Source organism: Heptranchias perlo, chromosome 23 (genome assembly GCF_035084215.1).
Source record: "Heptranchias perlo isolate sHepPer1 chromosome 23, sHepPer1.hap1, whole genome shotgun sequence".
Lineage (NCBI taxonomy): Eukaryota > Metazoa > Chordata > Chondrichthyes > Hexanchiformes > Hexanchidae > Heptranchias > Heptranchias perlo.
The window spans coordinates 45,840,277-45,868,097 of NC_090347.1; the positions used below are offsets into that span (position 1 = coordinate 45,840,277).

The 27,821-nt window shown below is 47.4% G+C and overlaps 1 protein-coding gene across 1 annotated transcript in view; it reads left to right on the forward strand.

Annotated features, from left to right (window-relative positions):
• acsf2 (acyl-CoA synthetase family member 2) overlaps nucleotides 1-27,821 on the forward strand; it is a 240,488-nt gene that overhangs the window by 142,481 nt on the left and 70,186 nt on the right. The window lies entirely within an intron of this gene.

Sequence of the window (27,821 nt, forward strand, 5' to 3'; positions counted from 1 at the left end):
AATGACTGCCCCAGATCCAAAATAGTTGGGAAAGGCAAAGAAAGAGCACATTTTACAGGCAGAAAAAAATACATTTTTGGGCAGTTAGCTCACACCTTATATAACAAGTGCAGAATTCAAGCTTTCCTAGAAATGTGCCTTCCCCAGGTTATTTTAATACTACCTTTTAAAGATTTATTTAAAATTCTCCCTTCGTTTCTCCTCTCATGTGCCCCACTATTCCTTCACTGGTGTGGTGAACGATTGTCCATCGGTCAGTCACTTAGGACTGCATGTGTTAGCTTGTCCTTTAATTTAATTTTATAATGTTACTGTCCCTCCTCCCGCTGTGTATAAACCTTTTGAGGTCAAGAACCTTTTATTTTTTGTTGTTGGTGAGAAACCAAGGTGAGGGGTCAAGGCCATTGTGTGGGACAGCAGCAAGGTTGAAAGGAGATAACATGGTGTATATCAGCTATTAAGTGATTAGGTGACACCAAGTATGGATTGTAAATATCTGGATTGTAGGAGGAAGGGAAGACGGAGGTGAAGAATCCAACAGATTTGAGATCCTGGGAAAGAATGAGTTAGAGGAGGAGATGGTGCGATGACTCTTAATGTGAACGCTGTTGTTAAAATTTCTGTTTTTTATAGAACCATTTTTTCTTTCCATGGTTCTTAAATGGACCTTGTCTCTTATAATCTGGAATCTTTACCTTTTCTATAAATTTACTGGATTAAACAGTCCCATGGTATTCCACCAAACTGTCAAAATGCAGCGATTACTCACACTAAAGCAAACTAAAGCAACTTATATTTATTTACAATGAAATAGCAATATTAAGCACACAAATTTACAAATATTAAAAGCACTATAAATGTGTATAGTATAATATATGTAATATAATATAAATCAGTTACTCGTCATAAGAACTTCTTTATCTGGAATGTGTTTTTTTTGGTAATGACAGATTAAGTTGTTTCTTTGTCTCATAACGCTCTCTGTATCTGCAGATGACATTGTACATAGTCCATTGTATATGTTCACATTGAACAATATTTTAATATATTGAGAGGGACAGGAATTGCTTGGCTGTGCCTGCAGACTCTCACCATAACTGTGCTTGGATGGCCATATGCCGGGTCCTGAGCTTGAGCTGGAGTTTCCTGTGATCTTGTTTTGGCAGCAGAGCCTTTGCCCGCCTCAAACAAGGCCACTGGTGTGGAGGAGGTGGGACAGAGGATGGGGCCTTCCTGCCCTGGGAGTTCTCATATCCTTGACCTTACAGGGACCTGGTGTAAGTTTGGAGGCCATTACCAAGTGAGATGAGGCATAGTGACCTTCTGAAGGGCAAAGGTGGGCCCAATTGGAGAGGAAGGGGACTGTAGGCCATGGGTAGCTGGGATGCCCAAAGGCTTTCAAGAAGAGTAGGATTAGTGTGGCCCCCTTATAAAGGGGGCAGCTTGGGGCCAATGTGTCTATACTTCTAGGGCAGGACCCTCCAACACTACCCCTTACTTAGCAGCTGGTTGGATTTCCCAGCAGCTTGGGACAGGCAGGCACCTGAGGTATGCCCACCGGCACTGTGCAAATTAGGGGTCCTCCCCTGAACCCGCATTCTGTGGCAGGGTCAGTGCTGGAGGGCACCAGCGAGCACGACCCTGGTGGGATCACAGCCCATGGAGATAAGGGGCCAGAGCCTTTTACCTGGTCTAATGCTTTTGGAAGGAATTCCATGCCTGTTGCTCTTAAACTAGCAGATGTCAGTGCTCCCCCAGAGCAGTGACAAGGGAAAAGCCGTGGAGGCCCATTACATCCGGTCTCCACCCCCACAGCACTGTCCCAGGATCTCCTGGAACTTCCCATATGACATCTCCCAAATCCATGCCCATCTCTCCTGCAACTCCCTGTTTGAATCTCACCAATCACCAATTGTCCATCCCTCCCACCGCTCCAAAACGGCCCTCATCAAAGTCATAAACAATCTTCTCTGTGACCGTAACCATGGTGCATTATCCCTCCTCGCCCTCCTCAACCTCTCTGCATCCTTTGACCGGGTCAAGTACACCATCCACCATCCTCTAATGCCTTCCCTCTGTTGTCCAGCAGAGTGGGACTGCCCTCACTTGATTCGACTCTTACCTATCCGATCATAGCCAGAGCACCTCCAGCAATGGCTTTTTCTCAGTCCTCATACTGTCACCTCTGGAATCCCCCAACGCTTAATCATTGGCCCCTTCCTCTTCCTTTTCTACATGCTGACCCTTGGCAACATCATCCGCAGACATGGGGTCAGCTTCCATGTAAACACTGACGAACCTCTCCATCACCTCTCTCTGTCTCTGTGTTCTCAGACTGCTTGTCCGACATCCAGTCTTGCTTGATTCGCGATTACCTCCGGTTAAACATTGGGAGGGCCAAAGCCATCGTCTTCGGCCTCCGCTATAAACTCTGTATCCATGCCATTCATTCCATGCCCCTCTCCACTGTCTCAGGCTGAACCAGATAGTTCGCAAACTCGCCATTGTGCTGGTCATTAAACTAAGCTTCTGACCCCATATGGGGATAGTGGAGGAAAATGGCGTTGAGGTTGAAGATCAGCCATGATCTTGTTGAATGGCGGAGTAGGTTTGAGGGGCTGGATGGCCTACTCCTGCTTCTATTTCTTATGTTCTTATGTTCTTGTATCATTACATAGAATTACATAGAATGTACAGCACAGAAGCAGACCATTCGGCCCAACTGGTCCATGCTGGTATTTATGCTCCACACGAGCCTCCTCCCTCCCTTCTTCATCTTACCCCATCAACATAACCTTCTATTCCTTTCTCCCTCATGTGTTTATCTAGATTCCCCTTAAATGTATCTATGCTAGTCACCTCAACTACTCCTTGTGGTAACGGGTTCCACATTCTTACCACTCTCTTGGAAAAGAAGTTTCTCCTCAATTCTCTATCGGATTTATTAGTGACTTTCTTATATTTATGGCCCCTAGTTCAGGTCTCTCCTGCAAGTGGAAACATATTCTCTACGTCTACCCTATCAAACCTTTCCATAATCTTAAAGACCTCTATCAAGTCACCCTTAGTCTTCTCTTTTCTAGAGAAAAGAGCCCTGGCCTGTTCAATCTTTCCTGCTATGTATAACCTCTCAATTCTGGTATCATCCTAGTAAATCTTTTTTGTACCTTCTCCAGTGCCTCTATATCCTTTTTATAATATGGAGACCAGAACTGTTCACAGTACTCCAAGTGTGGTCTAAGCAAGGCTCTATACAAGTTTAACATAATCACCTCCATCATACTGCCTACTGCCCACTTCAGCCCATCTCTAGCTGAAACCCTCATCCAAGTCTTTATAGACTTAATTATACCAGTGATCTCCTGGTCGGCCTCCCATCTTCCACACTGAAGACAGTAGAGCAAAGAACACCACGGAATCAAGAAGGACTGAAGATGGATCCTTTAAAGGGAAAAGGTGGAAGCTGTTGGTTAGGCTTATAAGAGACATGAAGAAACCAGGTCTTTGAAGAATTGAAAGAAACCAGATTTTCATTACTTCATTGAAGAGAATGGAAAGAATCCATAATGTAATTCAACCATTGCACTCTGATTGTGTGCAATGTGGTGGCCAATTGAAGCAAGTTGATGAATGTGGATTGTATCGGGGTTAAATTCGATAAGGCCCGATACTGGGCGCGGAGGTCGTGGTGCATGGTTAATCTGCTGTATGCTCATTACCATGATTCCCAAATGCAGCCAGCGCTACCCGCACCGTTGAGTGGCTGAACCCACCAGCAGGAGGCCCGATATAGGGCGTGGCCAACACTAGGTAAAGGCAGCATGCACCTCTTAAAGGGGAGGTGCACTGTCAATGGAAGCAGTGCAGGATGGCAGACAGAATGGGTGGAGCGGTAAGAGAGCATGGCCCAAGGTTCTCCGTCAGCGCACTGGAAGCCTTAGTGGAGGGAGTGCAGGAACGGAGAGCCATCCTATGGTGGCAGGAGACCGTCCAGACATCAGCTGCGGAGGCAGTGGGAGGAAGTGGCCGTGGAGGGGAATGGCACCACGCACGTGGATACAGTGCCGGAAAATGTTCAATGATTTGACACCAGTGGTCAAGGTGAGTAAATGTAAGTGTCGAGTGGCACATCCTACCAACTGCACCACTGCTCCACGCCCCCTCACCCACCCACCAACAAACACAGCCCATCGGTAAGCAAAGCTGCACTTCAGATGCTGCATCTCACCCTTACATAGTAGCACACTTGCAATCCACCCACCCGCCACTCACAGGTCACACACACTGGCAGCTATTCAACCATGACAGGCACATCACCCAAACATGTTGCAGGACACTCACTGACACACTTCCCTCTGTCTTGCAGGAGAAGGTGGCGCATAACAGCCGGCAGACCGAAAGACCACAGAGAGGACAAAATTAGTCTCCACTTGGAGAAGCAAGGATTAATCAGGGATAGTCAACATGGCTTTGTCAAGGGAAGATCATGTCTGACTAATTTGATTGAATTTTTTGAGGGGGTGACTAGGCGTGTGGATGAGGGTAACGCAGTGGATGTGGTATACATGGATTTCAGTAAGGCCTTCGATAAAGTCCCCCACAGGAGACTGGTCAAGAAGGTACGAGCCCATGGAATCCAGGGTGCCTTGGCACTTTGGATACAAAACTGGCTTAGTGGCAGAAGGCAGAGGGTGATGGTCGAAGGTTGTTTTTGTGACTGGAAGCCTGTGGCCAGTGGGGTACCACAGGGATCGGTGCTGGGTCCCTTGCTGTTTGTGGTCTACATTAATGACTTGGATATGAATGTAAAAGGTATGATCAGTAAGTTCGCTGATGATACAAAAATTGGTAGGGTGGTAAATAGCGAGGAGGATAGCCTCAGTCTGCAGGACGATATAGATGGGTTGGTCAGATGGGCGGAACAGTGGCAAATGGAATTTAACCCGGAAAAGTGCGAGGTGATGCACTTTGGAGGGACTAACAAGGCAAGGGAATACACAATGAATGGGAGGACCCTAGGCAAGACAGAGGGTCAGAGGGATCTTGGTGTGCAAGTTCACAGATCCCTGAAGGCGGCGGAACAGGTAGATAAGGTGGTAAAGAAGGCATATGGGATACTTGCCTTTATTAGCCGAGGCATAGAATATAAGAGCAAGGAGGTTATGATGGAGCTGTATAAAACACTGGTTAGGCCACAGCTGGAGTACTGTGTGCAGTTCTGGTCGCCACACTACAGGAAGGATGTGATCGCTTTGGAGAGGGTGCAGAGGAGATTCACCAGGATGTTACCAGGGCTGGAGCGCTTCAGCTATGAAGAGAGACTGGGAAGATTGGGTTTGTTTTCCTTGGAGCAGAGGAGGCTGAGGGGGGACATGATTGAGGTGTACAAAATTATGAGGGGCACAGATAGGATGGATACTAAGGAGCTTTTTCCCTTCGTTGAGGGTTCTATAACAAGGGGACATAGATTCAAGGTAAAAGGCGGGAGGTTTAGAAGGGATTTGAGAAAGAACTTTTTCACCCAGCGGGTGGTTGGAGTCTGGAACTCACTGCCTGAAAGGGTTGTGGAGGCAGGAACCCTCACAACATTCAAGAAGCATTTGGATGAGCACTTGAAATGCCATAGCATACAAGGCTACGGACCAAATGCTGGAATATGGGATTAGAGTAGACAGGGCTGATGGCCGGCGCGGACACGATGGGCCGAAGGGCCTCTCTCCGTGCTGTATAACTCTATGACTCTATGACTATGAGGACAGGCACGCCTACACGTCCTCACTCCCTTGGAGGAGACCGTGCTACGCATCCTTGGATGGACCGTCGCTGCGGCTGTGGAGGACCCAATGAAGGGTGTCTCTGCATACCTAATCCTCCTTCTCGTTTCCCACAACTCCCTCATCATCTCTTCTGACTCATGTGCTGCAGATGGTGTCAGTAGTACTGTCCGAGGAGGAGAAGGAGGGGGACACCGATAACGAAACCACACTGTCACTCGATCTGACACTCACCTCCACCAGCTCAGAGTACATCCTCTAGAGGCTCGGTTAGAGGAGGGATCGGCACGTGGTGAGACACTGGGCACAAGTGCGCAGGAGCTGGGGCGGGGGGAACTGATGGTACAGGTGCCAGCTCACTGGAGGGCGAGGTCACACAATGGTTCTGCAGCTAAGGCGTCAGACGATGACTTCGATGGGCCAGGCTACAGAAGACGGCTGATGGGCGTACACCACCAAACGCTTTGTGTACTGGAAAGCCTGCCAGAAAGCCTGCGCACAATGTCAAGGGGCATGGAGGAGTCCAACTCGAACTTGGCACAGGGCTTCGCGAAGAGCTTGGAGCCCATCCTTACCCACATGGAACGGATGGTCACCTCAATCAGCGCACCTGTGGAACCCACCATGATGGCGGATGTTGCGGCCTCCATTGCAACACAAACCAACGTCATCAAAGGTCTGCAAGCTTCAGTTGAAGCTCAGACTGCTGCAATGACAGCTCAGACTGCTGCTTTGGAAGCGCAGATTGCTGCTATCGTGGCTCTGGGGACCACTGTGGAATGGGGCTTCCAGGGCATCACAGCACTCCAGCAATCCGTTCTCCAGCTGATTACATGTGTGTCGTGAGGGCCCCCCACCGTGTGAGTGGCAGTGGCGCCAAGGCAATCCGGATGACAGCATTCAGGCTCCCACCCCTGCCATTCCACCAGTGCTCTTGCTGTTGCCTGTCAGTCAGCCAGGCCAGACTCTTGCAGCCCAGGCCGAAATGGTGCAGTCTGAAGCCAGGCCCTCCTGGCCCAGAGGTGGTCGAGGCCATCTGCACGCTCCTCCATTGATGGCCAGTACCCTTCCACCACTCATGCTCCAGCCACTAGGGATGCACCTGGTAGGAGCACTAGGAAAGGAAAAGGCACACTAATGACAGGCACTGAGGGAATGCACAAGAGTGAATAGTGTAATGTGCTACTACAGTTAATGTGTTACGTTATAAATTTGGATTTGAAGTCGCAGTTGGTGGTGATTTTTATTGATGTGATGAGCTGCGGGAGGAGGCAATGTGTAATCACATGGAGAACGATGAGATGGTCATGAGGGAGAGGACAGGTGGGGAGTGTAGGACTGTTGTTGACTTGGGAGGTGTCGTTGAGGTTAGTGATATCGCTCGCAAATAAGGTGAGCACGCAGAGCCCTGGCAGACAGGACTCGTGCACTTCGTTGCCTCCCTGCGTCTTCCTCCACTTCCTCCTCCATTTCCTTCTCTTCCTCCTCAGCCTCTTCTTCCTCTGCCACTTCCTCCTTTTCCTCTTCATCCTCCTCCTCCACTTCTTCCTCATCTTCCTCTTCCTCCCCCTCTGCCTCTTGCTCAGGTTCTCGCCTGATAGGCGGTGGCAAGGGCTGTTCCCTCATAAGGGTGAGGTTGTGAAGTGTGCAGCACACCACGATGAATCTTGACACCCCCTCGGCGGAGAACTGCAGGGCTCCGCCAGAACGGTCCAGGCAGCAGAAGCGCTGGTTTAGCAGGCCTATGGTGTGCTCGACGATGTTCTTTGTGGTTGCATGGCTCTCGTTGTACGCCTGCTCTGCACACGTGCTTGACCGGGGCGATGAGCCACCTCATGAGGGGATAACCCTTGTCACCCAGTAGCCAGCCTTTGACTTGCCAGGCCAGTGCAAAGATATTTGGGATGTCGTCGTGACTGCTGTCAGGATAGTGGGCATTGACCTCCAGGATGCGGTGTGTGCGGTCGCACACCAGCGGCAGATTGAGGGAGTGGAACCCCTTTCTGTTTGTAAAGATGGCTGAGTTGAGATGTAGAGCACACATGGCTATATGCGTGCAGTCAATAGCACCCTGCTCCATGGGGAAGCCTGCAATGTGCTCGCTTGTTCTGTTTGTCTCTGTCAAGAGGGAACGTGATGAACCTGTTGCGCAGCTCATACAGAACCTCTGTGACTTCCCTTATGCAGCAGTGCACTGCAAACTGTGAGATGCTGCACATATCGCCAGCAGAGGCCCGAAAGGATCCAGAGCCGTGAAAGTTCATGTTTACCTTGACAGCCACAGACAGCCCCGCCCTGAGGCTCCAGTTGTGGCTGCAGCAGTTGACAAATCTCCGTCATAACCTCTTTGGTGAACCGCAGTCTTCAGATGCACTGATCTTCGCTCATGTTGAGGTAAGAGTATTGTTCCCTCAAGGCCCTCATGGGATATGACCTCCTGCTCAGTGCCCTGCGTCTCCTCCTCCTCCCTCTCCTTGCAGCTTGACCTGCTCTGCGTGGCCATTCTGCATGCTCCCAGTCGTGTTCTATGCCCAGTGGGAGACCTAGCAGACCACCCATGGTTGCCTGGAATCTTGTTCAGCTCACTGTTGTAAATGATACCAACAGTAATGCAGGACCTGCCTAACCATATACTATCCAAGTATAGGAAGCTTCAACAAACACGTACAATTGTATCAGCAGCCAGTAGCAGTAATCCAGCCACTAACCTGCAACACCTGCATGATCCCTTCAAATAGCGCTGTTGGAGGGCAGGGGGGAGGTCCACTAGGCCGTCTAAGACATGTTCAGCTGTTTGGTTCAGAAAGTTTGTTGGCTGGAGCGTTGAGTTCCAAAATCCCTTTAAATCACGTTGCATACCGATCTAACGCATATTCTCCCTACTTCACATGCTGCCGGCGTTCGTTATCTGCGCGTGAGCAAACGCCTTTACCAAAATGGCTTCCGGTGCCCGTCACGCGAGAAGCATGCGTGTGCATTCCAAACGGCATTCTGGGTCCTTAGGAGGCCGCGTAGCACCTGAGAAATGGGCGCTACACAGCCCAATTTCTAGCCCTATGTCTTTAGCTCAAGAGTGGATAGGGTTGGATAATGAGTGCAAAAGATCATTGATATGGGGAAGGAACAGAGTGATAAAGCTTCCTGGAGTACCCCATCCCTGAGTTGATGGGGAAAGAATCATAGGATGAGCCTTCGTTTAGCACAGGTTGGAGAGGACACTTGATAGTGTAGTTAACATCATTCATACTATCCTTTGGAACATTCATTTAAATTTTTAACACTTTAATTGGCCATTGCAGCATGCAATATTCTGACTACCAATCGCTTTTACAGCAACTTACCACGACTAAGGAAAGTTGAAGTAAAACTGATTGATGCCAAAATACTTCAGCCATATTGGTACATTTTCGGCTATAAGTACAAGATAGTCACTAATAAATCCAATAGGGAATTCTTTACCCAGAGAGTGGTTAGAATGTGGAACTCGCTACCACAAGGAGTAGTTAAATTGAATAACATAGATGTATTTAAGGGGACGCTAGATAAACACATGAGGGAGAAAGGAATAGAAGGTTATACTAATAGGGTTAGATGAAGAGGGGTGGGAAGAGGCTTTTGTTGGAGCATAAACACTGGCATCGACCATTTGGGCCAAATGGCCTGTTTCTGTGCTGTACATTCTATGTAATTCATATTCAAAATGTGGAATGCACTCTCTTTTCATTGATTTTGTGCAATATTGACCTGAAGGAAAGAAAGCCAATGTTACAACTGACACTAGTCAACCCCCCCTCTACACGAATATATCGTTTTTTTTATTTGTTCATGGGATGTGGGCGTCGCTGGCGAGGCCGGCATTTATTGCCCATCCCTAATTGCCCTCGAGAAGGTGGTGGTGAGCCGCCTTCTTGAACCGCTGCAGTCCGTGTGGTGAAGGTTCTCCCACAGTGCTGTTAGGAAGGGAGTTCCAGGATTTTGACCCAGCGACAATGAAGGAACGGCGATATATTTCCAAGTTGGGCTGGTGTGTGACTTGGAGGGGAACGTGCAGGTGGTGTTGTCCCAATGTACCTGCTGCCCTTGTCCTTCTAGGTGGTAGAGGTCGCGGGTTTGGGAGGTGCTGTCAAAGAAGCTGCAGTGCATCCTGTGGATGGTGCACACTGCAGCCACGGTGCGCCGGTGGTGAAGGGAGTGAATGTTTAGGGTGGTGGATGGGGTGCCAATCAAGTGGGCTGCTTTGTCCTGGATGGTGTCGAGCTTCTTGAGTGTTGTTGGAGCTGCACTCATCCAGGCAAGTGGAGAGTATTCCATCACACTCCTGACTTGTGCCTTGTAGATGGTGGAAAGGCTTTGGGGAGTCAGGAGGTGAGTCACTCGCCACAGAATACCCAGCCTCTGACCTGCTCTTGTAGCCACAGTATTTATGCGGCTAGTCCAGTTAAGTTTCTGGTCAATGGTGACCCCCAGGATGTTGATGGTGGGTGATTTGGCGATGGTAATGCCGTTGAATGTCAAGGGGAGGTGGTTAGACTCTCTCTTGCTGGAGATGGTCATTGCCTGGCACTTGTCTGGTGCGAATATGAGTTATGAACATGTTATTAGGCAGGCAAGTACAGCAACATAGCAAGGTCCTACAAAGAGCAGTGCGATGAAGAGCCAGTTAATCTGTTTTTGATGGTGTCGTTCGATGGAGGAATGTTGGGCAAACCCTCTTGCCCCTTTTCGAATAGTGTCATGGGATCTGTAACATCCATCTGAACAGCTAGATTTAAATCTGAAAGATGGCACTGTTAGGTTTTCAGGGTTATATGTATGATTCTTGGGCTAGATATCATTGACCACTGCTGTAGGTGGACCTTGTGTATCCTTTGAACTGGAATGTGCCTTTACTTGGCCAATATCCAGGTGAACGTAACAACTCAGGGATCAATCAAATAACTCTGATCACTATACTCTGACCTACTGGAATACATTATGCATTGTCATGTGACCTCCATATCTTTGGTCGGCAGAGTAAATAGACACTCTAACAGATCAAGGCTCCATCTATGAACTGACAGATGAATTTGTTTAACACTGAACAGGTATCTGTGCAGTACAAACATTTATAAACTTTATTATTCTCAAATGGCCAAAACAACAAAGATACTTCTCCTGCTCTACTTCACAACATAAAATTGGTCTTTGAAACTTGATCACTCACTTCTTCTGTGATGAATCATTCCCACGGAGCCTCCGTCCAGCCAGCTACAGACTGAGTGCCGAGCTGAGCTAAAGTAGCCAGATGATGGCAGCTGATGATCAGAAGGTCCATTGTCCATCAAAGGGACTACAAAGAAATGTTGGCCCCATTCCTCTCACAGGCCGAACCCATGTCTTCGGCCCAGATATAGCTGTCAATCGAAACCGCTACCCCATGGTGACAGTAACCGAGGATGTTCGGAATTGAGCCTTGATTCATTGCTCTGCCCCACATACTTGGAATGGATTATTGGATGGTCCCCATCCAGTTATAGTGTGAACAATCCAACCATGCACACCAAGGATGGCCAGAACTACACACGTCCCTGGCTTTCCCCTGTGGTGTGAATATTAGCCAGACCATAATATGTATCCCACGCAACTGGAAAAAACAGCGAGCAGTGACCGTAACCCTACATGTGTACATTGGCCTACAATAAATAATCCAATACAATAATGTAACAAAGACAAAAACGTTCCAATAATGAAACACTCCCTCAGAAACTGACTGATCTGCGGAGACAGGAAGGATATTGTTTCTTTTCAGTGCTTTGATCTAAGTTTGTATTGGAAATTAGATGAACTGCTGCAAACACCGGAAAGGCACAGAATAATTTATGCAGCCAAATTGCAGCAAAGGAATGTGGATACTGAATCCATATGTGCATGTATTAATGGGGTTGCCAGTTGATATTAATGAGCTGAATTTTTTTGAAGGTTCATAGTGCAGGAAACCATAAAGGAACAAGGAGGAGGGGAGAAAATGAGGCCAATCAGGAGGCAATGATTAAGGTTTTAAAAGCCTGTAAATTATAGAAGGAAGGGAGGACTGAGGGAGGTGAGGAGTTTTGAAGTCCTGCTGAAGTAGGAAGCAGTGAAATAAGTTTTGATTTTAACACAGTGAGGATGCAGGGAGGAGGGAAGAGATTTGGATTTAGGTGCACTATATGGAGAAGTTCTTTACCATTTACCAAGCTGTTCAGACCCTGTACTGTCGGTCTTGTGGAGCAGATGGATTTGCTTGGTGATTGTTTGCTTAGGTCAAATAAGATTGCTTCTTTTTTTTTTATTCGTTCACGGGATGTGGGCGTCGCTGGCAAGGCCGGCATTTATTGCCCATCCCTAATTGCCCTTGAGAAGGTGGTGGTGAGCCGCCTTCTTGAACCGCTGCAGTCCGTGTGGTGACGGTTCTCCCACAGTGCTGTTAGGAAGGGAGTTCCAGGATTTTGACCCAGCGACGATGAAGGAACGGCGATATATTTCCAAGTCGGGATGGTGTGTGACTTGGAGGGGAACGTGCAGGTGGTGTTGTTCCCATGCGCCTGCTGCTCTTGTCCTTTTAGGTGGTAGAGGTCGCGGGTTTGGGAGGTGCTGTCGAAGAAGCCTTGACGAGTTGCTGCAGTGCATCCTGTGGATTGTGCACACTGCAGCCACAGTGCGCCGGTGGTGAAGGGAGTGGATGTTTAGGGTGGTGGATGGGGTGCCAATCAAGTGGGCTGCTTTATCTTGGATGGTGTCGAGCTTCTTGAGTGTTGTTGGAGCTGCACTCATCCAGGCAAGTGGAGAGTATTCCATCACACTCCTGACTTGTGCCTTGTGGATGGTGGAAAGGCTTTGGGGAGTCAGGAGGTGAGTCACTCGCCGCAGAATACCCAGCCTCTGACCTGCTCTCGTAGCCACAGTATTTATATGGCTGGTCCAGTTAAGTTTCTGGTCAATGGTGACCCCCAGGATGTTGATGGTGGGGGATTCGGTGATGGTAATGCCGTTGAATGTCAAGGGGAGGTGGTTAGACTCTCTCTTGTTGGAGATGGTCATTGCCTGGCACTTATCTGGCGCGAATGTTACTTGCCACTTATGAGCCCAAGCCTGGATGTTGTCCAGGTCTTGCTGCATGCAGGCTCGGACTGCTTCATTATCTGAGGGGTTGCGAATGGAACTGAACACTGTGCAGTCATCAGCGAACATCCCCATTTCTGACCTTATGATGGTCATTGATGAAGCAGCTGAAGATGGTTGGACCTAGGACACTGCCCTGAGGAACTCCTGCAGCAATGCCCAGGGGCTGAGATGATTGGCCTCCAACAACCACTACCATCTTCCTTTGTGCTCGGTATGACTCCAGCCACTGGAGAGTTTTCCCCCTGATTCCCATTGACTTCAATTTTACTAGGGCTCCTTGGTGCCACACTCGGTCAAATGCTGCCTTGATATCAAGGGCAGTCACTCTCACCTCACCTCTGGAATTCAGCTCTTTTGTCCATGTTTGGACCAAGGCTGTAATGAGGTCTGGAGCCGAGTGGTCCTGGCAGAACCCAAACTGAGCATCGGTGAGCAGGTTATTGGTGAGTAAGTGCCGCTTGATAGCACTGTCGACGACACCTTCCATCACTTTGCTGATGATTGAGAGTAGACTGATGGGGCGGTAATTGGCCGGATTGGATTTGTCCTGCTTTTTGTGGACAGGACATACCTGGGCAATTTTCCACATTGTCGGGTAGATGCCAGTGTTGTAGCTGTACTGGAACAGCTTGGCTAGAGGCGCAGCTAGTTCTGGAGCACAAGTCTTCAGCACTACAGCTGGGATGTTGTCGGGGCCCATAGCCTTTGCTGTATCCAGTGCACTCAGCCGTTTCTTGATATCACGTGGAGTGAATCGAATTGGCCGAAGACTGGCTTCCGTGATGGTGGGGATATCGGGAGGAGGCTGAGATGGATCATCCACTCGGCACTTCTGGCTGAAGATGGTTGCAAACGCTTCAGCCTTGTCTTTTGCACTCACGTGCTGGACTCCGCCATCATTGAGGCTGGGGATGTTTACAGAGCCTCCTCCTCCCGTTAGTTGTTTAATTGTCCACCACCATTCACGACTGGATGTGGCAGGACTGCAGAGCTTTGATCTGATCCATCAGTTGTGGAATCGCTTAGCTCTGTCTATAGCATGTTGCTTCCGCTGTTTAGCATGCATGTCGTCCTGAGTTGTAGCTTCACCAGGTTGGCACCTCATTTTTAGGTACACCTGGTGCTGCTCCTGGCATGCTCTTCTACACTCCTCATTGAACCAGGGTTGATCCCCTGGCTTGTTGGTAATGGTAGAGTGAGGAATATGCCAGGCCATGAGGTTACAGATTGTGCTGGAATACAATTCTGCTGCTGCTGATGGCCCACAGCGCCTCATGGATGCCCAGTTTTGAGCTGCTAGATCTGTTCTGAATCTATCCCATTTAGCACGGTGGTAGTGCCACACAACACGTTGGATGGTGTCCTCAGTGCGAAGACGGGACTTCATCTCCACGATGACTCTGCGGTGGTCACTCCTACCAATACTGTCATGGACAGATGCATTTGCGACAGGTAGATTGGTGAGGACGAGGTCAAGTAAGTTTTTCCCTCACCACCTGCCGCAGGCCCAGTCTGGCAGCTATGTTCTTCAGGACTCGGCCAGCTCGGTCAGTAGTGGTGCTACCGAGCCACTCTTGGTGATGGACATTGAAGTCCCCCACCCAGAGTACATTCTGTGCCCTTGATACCCTCAGTGCTTCCTCCAAGTGGTGTTCAACATGGAGGAGGACTGATTCATCAGCTGAGGGAGGACGGTAGGTGGTAATCAGCAGGAGGTTTCCTTGCCCATGTTTGACCTGATGCCATGAGATTTCATGGGGTCCAGAGTCAATGTTGAGGACTCCCAGGGCCGCTCCCTCCTGACTGTATATCACTGTACCGCCACCTCTGGTGGGTCTGTCCTGCCGGTGGGACAGGACATACCCAGGGATGGTGATGGAAGAGTCTGGGACGTTGGCTGAAAGGTATGATTCTGTGAGTATGGCTATGTCAGGCTGTTGCTTGACTAGTCTGTGGGACAGCTCTCCCAATTTTGGCACAAGTCCCCAGATGTTAGTCAGGAGGACCTTGCAGGGTCGACTGGGCTTGGTGTTTTGCCGTTGTCGTGTCCGGTGCCTTGTGGTCCGATGCCGGGTGGTCCGTCCGGTTTTATTCTTATTATGACTTTTCGTAGCGAGATTTTACAACTGAGTGGTTTGCTTGGCCATTTCAGAGGGTGATTAAGAATCAACCAACATTGCTGTGGGTCTGGAGTCACATATAGGCCAGACCGGGTAAGGACGGCAGGTTTCCTTCCCTGAAGGACATTAGTGAACCAGATGGGTTTTTACGACAATCCGGTAGTTTCATGGCCATCATTGCTGATACTAGTATTTTAATTCCAGATTTTTATTTAATTAATTTAATTTAATTTATTAATTAATTGAATTTAAATTCGCCAGCTGCCGTGGCAGGATTTGAGCTCATGACTCTGGATTTTAGTCCAGGCCTCTGGATTACTAGCCCAGTAACATAACCACTATGCTACCATACCCGGCTTCTCTTTGGCACCATAGGACTGAACCTGACCCTCACTCCTTGCCCTGACCGCAAGTGTGGATTCACGGGTGTGCAGCCTTGAACTAGCAGACCATGACGGGGGAGGGGGGGTGGGGGCGGGATTCCACAAGCCACACTAGCAGGGATCACAGGTCGGAGATAGACCTGCAGCATTTTAACCCCATTCTTTGACTTGTGCTGCCTGTGAGCGTAACCTCACTGGGAGCGAATGATTGTGAAATTACCCTACAGGGCATGGTATGACTGTAATTGCTGTCTGTACACAATGGCCTGGTTACACAATGGGCCAGATCTTGCTGAGAAAATGACTGCATCTGAATAACACACATTAATGCGCAAATCGGCCAGCAACTTGTGGCGAGGAAGAGATATCCTGTGAATTGCGAATTGCCGCAAGTTGCTGGTCAGTTTGTGCCTCTCCGCCGTTAGCCTCGTGAAAATGGCCGTGATTTTCATGAAGTTGCTGCATTTGCACATTAATTACCCATTAAACTCGCCACAGAGAGTTAGGTCTAGTAATTAACAGCGTAAGTACCCTTTTAACAACATGATAATTATTAGACTGCCAATCAACCTCTCTTGCCCAGAAAGTGACCAATTATATGTGTGGAGTCTCATTCCTTCAGGTTGTGAATTGTTTTAGGAGATTTTAAAAATGTCAAATTTTAAATTTTTAAAATTTTTTTCTTAATTTTCCTTTCTGTCTCTCTTAATCCAATCTTTCCCTCTTATTTCTCTTTCTGTGCCTGATTTGACATTGAATTCACCCCCTTTAATTCAGTCCTTGCTCTGTTTATTTCTCAATCCTTTAATCTCATTGGTGAAGGAGATAGACTGTTTGCCCTATTGTTCACCAAGGTCCCAGATGCCCGGTTGTCCTTGCCACGCTGTTATCAGCTCACACTTCCAGCAACTTCATGGGCAAACAATTTTAAAACCTAAACGTGCAATTATTAATCTAACTAACGGGGCACGCTGCTAGATGGCCCATCTCAGCAAAATCTGGTCCAAAGTGCTGAAGGCTGTTCCAGCTCAGGGATACAAGCTGCAACGAATGAGTTAAACTTTTCCTGTGCTCTGTATTCCCAGTTGGAAGACCTGTTTTTGGACTTGAATATCTCCGTTGTGTCACTGTTCTGGATGAACCTGGCAGGCGGCTGCAATCTGCCGTTCGCTCATGATATTTCACATCTGAATATAAATGAACACCAGCCTTTCAGTCAGAGTGTCGCACCAGTGCTCCATACAGCGCGAGCTGGGAGTTATGTAATGCGCCTGTGGTTTGGGTCCACAGCTCACCTTTAAATTCAACACCGTGGGCAAACATCGCAGATTATTTATTCATGCTGAGATTTATGTTGGAGAGCTGGCCGTCTGGGAAAGTGAAAAACAAGGATGAGTCTCCCAGAGCTGACTCACCAGTGGGTTGAAACCGCCCATGCGCACACGAAAGGGGCCACACAGCCAGCGGTGACACATATCGCAAATCTGGGCATGTGCTCCGTGCAATTTTCGGACCATAATGGTTGGAAAATGGTGCACAGCCCATTCCTGAATTCCCTGCAGGTGAGGCTTCCCCTGGAATTCCTAAGTTGGAATTTCACCCATCAAGTGATTGTTAACGGACTGTAATCTAACTGAGCTTCCAAACCTATATCTTCTCCATCACCAAGACAGTCCACTTTCATCTCCGTAACACTGCCTATCTCCGTCCCTGCCTCAGCTCATCTGATGCTGAAACCCTCATCTATGCTTTTGTTACCTCCAGACTCGACTACTCCAATGCTCTCCTGGCCGGCCTCCCACCTTCCACCATCCGTAAACTCGAGATCATCCAAAACTCTGCTGCCCCTATCCTAACTCGCACCAAGTTCCTGTCACCCATCAGCTCTGTGCTCGCTGACCTACATTGCCTTCCGGTCCGGCAGTGCCTCGATTTTAAAATTGTTTTCAATCCCCTCCACGGCCTTGTCCCACCCTATCTCTGTAATCTCCTCCAGCCCTACAATCCTCCAAGATCTCTGCGCTCCTCCAATTCTTGTCTCTTGCCCAGTCCCGATTTTCATCTTTCCACCATCGGCGGCCGTGCCTTCAGCTGGCCAGGCCCTAAGCTCTGGAATTCCCTCCCTCCGCCTCTCTACCTCTCTCTCCTTTAAGGCGCTCCTTAAAACTTACGTCTTTGACCAAGCTTTTGGTCACCTGTCCTAATATCTCCTTATGTGGGTCGGTGTCAATTTTTGTTTGGTAACACTCCTGTGAAGCACTGGGACGTTTTACTATGGTAAAGGTGTTTTATAAATGTTGTTGTTGCATTGGCATTGACTGAGCATTAGACAAGGACACCCCGAAGTGCTTCACAATCAACGGGTTACTTGTGCCGTCCAGTCACTATATATTATGTGGACATTAGTGCATTTTTTATCCATGCTTCTAAGATTTCTCCTGGGATTAATCCCGATTATGTTTTTCTGTGTTAAAACCACTATATAAATGGAAGTTGTTGTTGTTGATTGGTGCATGTTAAGAAGACAGAAACGGTTTTTGTCTTGATAAGGCCTTGGCAGACTAAGTGATTGGGCAAAACTATAGCAGATGGAGTTCAATGTGAGCAAATGTGAGATCATCCACTTTGGACCTAAGAAAGATAGATCAAGAGTATTTTCTAAATGGTGAGACGTTAGCAACTGTAGCAACGAGATTTGGGAGTCCAAGTACACAAATCATTTAAAGCTTGTAGACAGGTAGAAAAATAATCAAAAAGGCAAATGAAATGTTGGCCTTTATCTCAAGGGGGCTAGTATACAAAGGGGAGGAAGTTATGCTTCAGTTGTGCAGAGCCCTGGTTAGACCCCATCTGGAGACTGGGTTCAGTTTTGGGCACTGCACCTCAGGAAGATATATTGGCCTTGGCAGGTTCACTAGAATGATACCGGGGCTTAGAGGGCTAAATTAACTGGACAGGTTGCAGAAACTTGGTCTGTATTCTCTTGTGTATAGGAGATTGAGGGCTGATCTGATCAAGGTGTTTAAAATGATAAAGAGATTAGCAAAGCCTTTGACAAGGTACCGCATGGTAGGTTGTTACATAAGGTTAAATCTCACGGGATCCAAGATGAGGTAGCCAATTGGATACAACATTGGCTTGACGACAGAAGACAGAGGGTGGGTGTAGAGGGTTGTTTTTCAAATTGGAGGCCTGTGACCAGCGGTGTGCCTCAGGGATCGGTGCTGGGTCCGCTGTTATTTGTTATTTATATTAATGATTTGGATGAGAATTTAGGAGGCATGGTTAGTAAGTTTGCAGATGACACCAAGATAGGTGGCATTGTGGACAGTGAAGAAGGTTATCTAGGATTGCAACGGGATCTTGATAAATTGGGCCAGTGGGCCGATGAATGGCAGATGGAGTTTAATTTAGATAAATGTGAGGTGATGCATTTTGGTAGATCGAATCGGGCCAGGACCTACTCCGTTAATGGTAGGGAGTTGGGGAGAGTTATAGAACAAAGAGATCTAGGAGTACAGGTACATAGCTCCTTGAAAGTGGAGTCACAGGTGGATAGGGTGGTGAAGAAGGCATTCGGCATGCTTGGTTTCATTGGTCAGAACATTGAATACAGGAGTTGGGATGTCTTGTTGAAGTTGTACAAGACATTAGTTAGGCCACACTTGGAATACTGTGTACAGTTCTGGTCACCCTATTATAGAAAGGATATTATTAAACTAGAAAGAGTGCAGAAAAGATTTACTAGGATGCTGCCGGGACTTGATGGTTTGACTTACAGGGAGAGGTTAGATAGACTGGGACTTTTTTCCCTGGAGAGTAGGAGGTTGAGGGGTGATCTTATACAAGTCTATAAAAGGAATCTTACAACACCAGGTTATAGTCCAACAAATTTATTTTAATATCACAAGCTTTCGGAGATTATCTCCTTCGTCAGATGAATGAATGAAAAGGTTCTCAAATCGCATATCTTATACTATGTTGGGACAGCATCACACCAATCAAAAGGTGTCGTTGTTATTCAAACAGGCCAGTCACGGAGAACAGCACGTCCCAGTACACTCGATATACATTGTCTATTACACAGGCAGGCAGAAAGAAACTCAAAATGGCAGAGAGAGAGAGAGAGAGAGAATTTTAAAAAACATATAAATTTTTTCCCCCTTTTTGCTGGTGGGGTTACGTGTAGCGTGACATGAACCCAAGATCCCGGTTGAGGCCATCCTCATGGGTGCGGAACTTGGCTATCAACTTCTGCTTGACGATTTTGCGTTGTCGTGTGTCTCGAAGGCCGCCTTGGAGAACGCTTACCCGAAGATCGGTGGCTGAATGTCCTTGACTGCTAAAGTGTTCCCCGACTGGGAGGGAACCCTCCTGTTTGGCGATTGTTGCGCGGTGTCCGTTCATCCGTTGTCGCAGCGTCTGCATGGTCTCGCCAATGTACCATGCTCCGGGGCATCCTTTCCTGCAACGTATGAGGTAAACAACGTTGGCCGAGTCACAGGAGTATGAACCATGTACCTGGTGGGTGGTGTCCTCTCGTGTGATGGTGGTATCCGTGTCGATGATCTGGCAAGTCTTGCAGAGGTTGCCGTGGCAGGGTTGTGTGGTGTCGTGGACGCTGTTCTCCTGAAAACTGGGTAACTTGCTGCGAACGATGGTCTGTTTGAGGTTGGGTGGCTGTTTAAAGGTGAGCAGTGGAGGCATGGGGATGGCCTTTGCGAGGTGTTCGTCGTCATCGATGACATGTTGAAGGCTGCGGAGAACATGGTGTAGTTTCTCCGCTCCAGGGAAGTACTGGACGACGAAGGGTACTCTGTTGGTTGTGTCCCGTGTTTGTCTTCTGAGGAGGTCTATGCGATTCTTCGCTGTGGCCCGTCGGAACTGTCGATCGACAAGTCGAGCGTCATATCCCGTTCTTACGAGGGCGTCTTTCAGCGTCTGTAGGTGTCCATCGCGTTCCTCCTCGTCTGAGCAGATCCTGTGTATTCGCAGGGCCTGTCCATAGGGGATGGCCTCTTTGACGTGGTTGGGGTGGAAGCTGGAAAAGTGGAGCATCGTGAGGTTGTCCGTGGGCTTGCGGTAGAGTGAGGTGCTGAGGTGCCCGTCTTTGATGGAGATTTGTGTGTCCAAGAAAGAAACCGATTCTGAGGAGTAGTCCATGGTGAGTTTGATGGTGGGATGGAACTTGTTGATGTTATCGTGTAGTCTCTTCAGTGATTCTTCGCCGTGGGTCCATAGGAAGAAAATGTCGTCGATGTATCTGGTGTATAGTGTTGGTTGGAGGTCCTGTGCAGTGAAGAAGTCGTGCTCGAACTTGTGCATGAAAATGTTGGCGTATTGGGGTGCGAATTTGGTCCCCATGGCTGTTCCGTGTGTTTGGGTAAAGAACTGGTTATTGAAGGTGAAGACATTGTGAGCCAATCTCCAGACGCCATCCTACAACTCATCCGCTTCATCCTGGATCACAATGTCTTCACCTTCAATAACCAGTTCTTTACCCAAACACACGGAACAGCCATGGGGACCAAATTCGCACCCCAATACGCCAACATTTTCATGCACAAGTTCGAGCACGACTTCTTCACTGCACAGGACCTCCAACCAACGCTATACACCAGATACATCGACGACATTTTCTTCCTATGGACCCACGGCGAAGAATCACTGAAGAGACTACACGATAACATCAACAAGTTCCATCTCACCATCAAACTCACCATGGACTACTCCTCAGAATCGGTTTCTTTCTTGGACACACAAATCTCCATCAAAGACGGGCACCTCAGCACCTCACTCTACCGCAAGCCCACGGACAACCTCACGATGCTCCACTTTTCCAGCTTCCACCCCAACCACGTCAAAGAGGCCATCCCCTATGGACAGGCCCTATGAATACACAGGATCTGCTCAGACGAGGAGGAACGCGATGGACACCTACAGACGCTGAAAGACGCCCTCGTAAGAACGGGATATGACGCTCGACTTGTCGATCGACAGTTCCGATGGGCCACAGCGAAGAATCGCATAGACCTCCTCAGAAGACAAACACGGGACGCAACCAACAGAGTACCCTTCGTCGTCCAGTACTTCCCTGGAGCGGAGAAACTACACCATGTTCTCCGCAGCCTTCAACATGTCATCGATGACGACGAACACCTCGCTAAGGCCATCCCCATGCCTCCACTGCTCGCCTTTAAACAGCCACCCAACCTCAAACAGACCATCGTTCGCAGCAAGTTACCCAGTTTTCAGGAGAACAGCGTCCACGACACCACACAACCCTGCCACGGCAACCTCTGCAAGACTTGCCAGATCATCGACACGGATACCTCCATCACACGAGAGGACACCACCCACCAGGTACATGGTTCATACTCCTGTGACTCGGCCAACGTTGTTTACCTCATACGTTGCAGGAAAGGATGCCCCGGAGCATGGTACATTGGCGAGACCATGCAGACGCTGCGACAACGGATGAACGGACACCGCGCAACAATCGCCAAACAGGAGGGTTCCCTCCCAGTCGGGGAACACTTTAGCAGTCAAGGACATTCAGCCACCGATCTTCGGGTAAGCGTTCTCCAAGGCGGCCTTCGAGACACACGACAACGCAAAATCGTCGAGCAGAAGTTGATAGCCAAGTTCCGCACCCATGAGGACGGCCTCAACCGGGATCTTGGGTTCATGTCACGCTACACGTAACCCCACCAGCAAAAAGGGGGAAAAAAATTTGTATGTTTTTAAAAATTCTCTCTCTCTCTCTCTCTCTCTGCCATTTTGAGTTTCTTTCTGCCTGTCTGTGTAATAGACACAATGTATATCGAGTGTACTGGGACGTGCTGTTCTCCGTGACTGGCCTGTTTGAATAACAACGACACCTTTTGATTGGTGTGATGCTGTCCCAACATAGTATAAGATATGCGATTTGAGAACCTTTTCATTCATTCATCTGACGAAGGAGATAATCTCCGAAAGCTTGTGATTTTAAAATAAATTTGTTGGACTATAACCTGGTGTTGTAAGATTCCTTACATTTGTCCACCCCAGTCCATCACCGGCATCTCCACATCAAGTCTATAAAATAATGAGGGGCATAGATAAGGTAGATAGTCAAAATCTTTTCCCAAAGGTAGGGGAGTCTATAACGAGGGGGCATAGATTTAAGGTGAGAGGGGAGAGATACAAAAGGGTCCAGAGGGGCAATTTTTTCACTCAAAGGGTGGTGAGTGTCTGGAACGAGCTGCCAGAGGCAGTAGTAGAGGCGGGTACAATTTTGTCTTTTAAAAAGCATTTGGACAGTTACATGAGTAAGATGGGTATAGAGGGATATGGGCCAAGTGCAGGCAATTGGGACTAGCTTAGTGGTATAAACTGGGCGACATGGACATGTTGGGCCGAAGGGCCTGTTTCCATGTTGTAAACTTCTATGATTCTATGATTCTATTCAATAGGATAAATAGAGAGACGCTATTTCCTCTGATAGAGGAATCGAGAACAAGGGGCTATAATCTTAAAATTAGAGCTAGGTTATTTAGGAGTGAAATCAGGAGGCACTTTTTCACACAAAGACTAGTAGAAATCTGGAACTCTCTCCCCCGAAAGGCTGTTGGTGCTGGGGGACAAGTGGAGGTTTCAGGATTGAGATCGATAGATTTTTGTTAGGTAAGGGTATCAAGGGATATGGACCAAAAGTGAGAAAATAGAGTTGAGGTGCAAATCAGCCATGATTGAATGGCAGAACAGGCCCAAGTGGCTGAATGGCCTACTTCTGTTCCTATGTTCCTATAGTCCATGTAAATTTTTTGATTCATTCTCAGGATGTGGGCGTCGCTGGCAAAACTGGCATTTATTGCCCATCCCTAATTGCCCTTGAGAAGGTGGTGGTGAGCCGCCTTCTTCAACCGCTGCAGTCCGTGTGGTGAAGGTTCTCCCACAGTGCTGTTAGGAAGGGAGTTCCAGGATTTTGACCCAGCGACAATGAAGGAACGGCGATATATTTCCAAGTCGGGATGGTATGTCAGTAGGGTTCGGGTGTCGTATATCACACACCACCTATAAGCATGGTCTCAGTGCACAGGTCAGCTCTGAATTCAACACTGCACTCAGACACCGCAGATTATTTATGCGTGCTCGGGTTTGTGTTGGAGAGCAGCCTGTCTGGGAAAGTGAAAAACAAAGTCAAGTCTCCCAGAGCGAAGTCACGGAAAGGATCTTTGCAGACACTATGGAGATTTCATTTCAAGAAACAAAATCCATTGGTGCGCACAGACCAACATTCAGGCAGTGGGTGGCATTGTGGCCTCTGTACAGCTGGGAATGATGCCAGGGCTACATTCCACCCAGATTGCTCCAAATTTGGCTGGCAACTGCAGTTTCTTTTTGTTTTTGATGTTTTACTCACTGCGTCCCTTTATATTTTTAATTTCTTGCTATGTGTTGCCCCTTCCCCATCCGACCTGAAGGTGCTGGCTTGTTGATGGTGTACGGCTCCTTGGTATGGGCCCTTACTCAAGTGGCTGTTTTTCTAGACAGTGAGAATCACCAAGCTATTTAACTGTGAGGGCATCAAAGCCCGATCTTGTTGTCCACAAAACACTCCAGTAAGAGTCACTGGAGAATGATGAGGAGCAGCTGATATTTCTTCTCTCTAACCCTGGGTGCTGAGGGCAGTTGTAGTACTCGGACTGCTGAGATCAAATATCCCAACACAGAATGGCAATGGAATCTGGCACCTTCTGGTCAGATAAATGAGGTAAATATCGGGAGTGTCTTGCGTATTCTCTCTGCACTGCTTCCAACACTTTAGTGTCCCCTGTGTTTGGGGAGCAGATCTAGACGCAGTACACAAGGTGTGGTCTGACCAGAGCCCTGTACAGTTTGACCGTGACTTCGTCTGACTTGCACCCTATTGTTGGCTTGGAGTTCAACATCTTCCTGGCCTTATTGATTGCTACTCTGCATTGATTGGGTTAATGGCATCACTGACATTCGATTCCATAATCAATATAGTCACCATATTGATCCTAGTGGTTTCTGTTACATTTTAGGCTGTAAACTAGATATTGGTCTTGTGCCAAAGACCACCTGTGTTAATGGGCCCTCCCACCCTAAAAACCAAAGTCTGACTTTAACATACAAAATATCTGGCAATGTAGCAAGCCCAGGTCTTGAACAGGAACCCTTGCCACTGTCTTTAATTCACCAGATTTGTTGAGGCCTGATGAAGGTCTTTAGAATTATGAAAGGGTTCAATAGGGTGGATGTGGAGAAACTATTTCCACTTGTTGGTGAGTCCAGAAGAAGGGCCATAAATATAAGGTAGTCACTAACAGATCAAATATAGAATTTAGGAGGGATTTCTTTACACAGAGAGTGTTGAGAAAGTGGAACTTGATGCCATATGGAGTGGTTGAAGCAGAGAGCATTGATACATTTAAGGGGAGGCTTGATGCAGACACGAGGGAAAAGGGAATAGAGGGATATGGGGGATGGGGGGTGGGAAGAGGCAGTTAGAGGGGGAGGAGGCTCATGTGGAGCATAAACATCGGCACTGACCAGTTGGGCATAATGGCCTATTTCTGTGCTGCAAATTCTATGTTGTGAGCCTTCTTATGATCTAGAAAGCAGTAGAGTAAACACTCTACTGAACCAAGGCTTAGGCTATGAACCCCAGTAAATCGGCTAGGATGAGTGGTGGGGCAGATGAGTTGGCAAAACACCCACCCTGCCAACTCATGCTAACTAGCCCAGCAAAGGGGGAGATTCTGCCTTATATCTTTAAATACTCATTTTTATTGAATGCACAAAGTGCAAACTGTAACATTCACCCAAAACCCAAGCCCTATATCTCAAACATTGCAAATACTGAACAGTCAACACCTCATCATTCACTGACTACTGTATTACAGTCAAGTCCGGGTAAACATGTCGCTAATCCAAAGATAATTCCAATCCAAATATAGAATTCCAAAGATCCCAAACCACATCCCATGCTAAGGATTCCCGATCCAAACATAACATTTAAATGAAAAAAAAACTTGTTCCAGGAATTAAATGTTCCCAGTTACTCAGTTCTTAATCCTCAGTTCACTAAATATAGTCTCTGAATTGGAGACAACAGCACATTTGAGAAGCCTTCGTGCCTGGTATACGATGCGTGCTTGCAGAAACCCTGATCCGAGAGCGAGTTAAGCTAGTGGAAAGTTTTAAATCTTTGCTCTATTAGATTTCATTATTGTAAATATTGAAAGTAAATCCATTTGATTTTATAATTCCTTCTCTCTGTAACCCCTTCTGATAAACACATAGAATCATAGACTGATACAGCACAGAAGGAGGCCATCTGGCCCATCATGCCTGTGCCGGCTCTTTGAAAGTACGATCCAATTGGACCCATTGCCCTGCTCTTTCCCCATAGTGCTGTAATCTTTTTCCTTTCAGGTATTTGTCCAACTCCCTTTTGAAAGTCATTATTGAATCTGCTCCCACCACCCTTTCAGGCAGTGCATTCCTGATCATTCACTTAAGAAACTTGTAGAAAATCAGGTATTGAATGAAAGGAAAAGTACTGTCCTGGTTTGGGGGAGGGAAGGAGAGAGCTGCAGTAATAGAACCATAGAATGTCAAGGCACAGAGACAGGCATTCGACCCATTTACGTCTGGGCCACTAATTGGAAAATGAGCACAGACTATTTCACCAGAGAGTTACAAGCAAGCAAAGCCATAGAGCCCAATGTTGCTTCACCCAGAGAGAGCCTCCTTGGAAAATAAGAATCTAAATGGGGTAGAGGAGCAAAGGGATCTAGGGTCCAACTGTTTTTTATGTGATTCGGGGGTTTTGGCCTCCAAAAGACACAACCAGGAGTCCATTCCACATTGTGTGAAAAAGAACTTTCGGATATCCGCCCTACATTGGCCTTTTGCGAGTGTCTCCTTGTCCTACTGCCAGTTTAATGTGAAGTAGTGTTCCCAATCACCTTTTTAAATTAATTTTCCGCACTATTGACTAACTTATATACCTACCTGGACTTTCAGAAAGTCTTTGATAAGGTATCTCACACTAGGTTACTTCACAAGGTAGAATCTTGTGTTACCAGTAAGAATTGGATACTGGATTAGGAATTGGCTCCAATCCCACCACCAAAAAGTTGTAGTTAATGGCTGTGGTTCATCCTGGAGGCACAATACATAAACCATTTGGACTCGGGAATCAGAAGTACAATTTCAAAATTTGCGAATGACACCAAATTGGGAGGTACAGTTAATACTGAGGAAGAATGTGACAAATTATGAGAGGACATTAATAAACTTGCAGAATGGGCGAGTAATTGGCAAATGAATTTCAATGTAGGTAATTGTGAGTTGGTGCATTTTGATAGGAAGAATAAGGAAGCCACATATTCCTTGGAAAATAAGAATCTAAATGGGGTAGAGGAGCAAAGCGATCTAGGGGTACAGATAAACAAATCACTAAATGTAGTGATGCAGGCTAATAAGGCCATAAAAAAAGCAAACCAAGCACTGGAGTTCATTTCTGGAGGGATAGCATTGAAAAGCAGAGAAGTTATGTTAAATTTATATAGAACCTTGGTTAGACCACACTTTAGAGTACTCTGCACAGTTCTGGTCTCCAGATTATAGAAAGGATATAGAGGCACTAGAGAAAGTGCAAAAAAGATTCACAAGGATGATCCCAGAACTGAGATGTTATACCTATCAGGAAATATTGAACAGGCTGGGGCTCTTTTCTCTAGAAAAGAGAAGACTGAGGGGTGACCTGATAAGATTATGAAAGGGTTTGATAGGGTAGATGCAGAGAAAATGTTTCCACTTGTGGGGAGTCCAAAACTAGATGGTCACTAATAAATTCAATAGGGAATTCAGGAGAAACTTCTTTACCCAGTGAGTGGTGAGAATGTGGAACTTGCTGCCACGTGGGGTAGTTGAAGCGAATAGAATAGATGTATTTAAGGGGAAGCTAGGCAAACACATGAGGGAGAAAGGAATAGAAGGATATTCTGATAGGGTTAGATGAAGAGGGGTGGGAGGAGGCTCTTGTGGAGCATAAACACCGGCATGAATGAGTTGGGCCAAATGGCCTGTTTCTGTGCTGTACACTCTATATCATTCTATGCACTAGTGGTGTTCCCCATGGATCGCTACTGTTTACTGTTTTTATTAATTACCTGGACAATAGTGTTGGGGGTATGGTCAGTAAGTTTGAAGATACTAAAATCTGTGAAGGGTTAAGACAGTAGAGGAGTTCAGTCTAATGCAACGAGATTTAGATGCACTCGAGGAATGGGCTTCACAATGGCAAATTGCATTTAATTTAGATAAATGTAGTGTCATGCGTGTTGGTAGCAACACAGAATATACGTATCATTTGCAGGGAACAA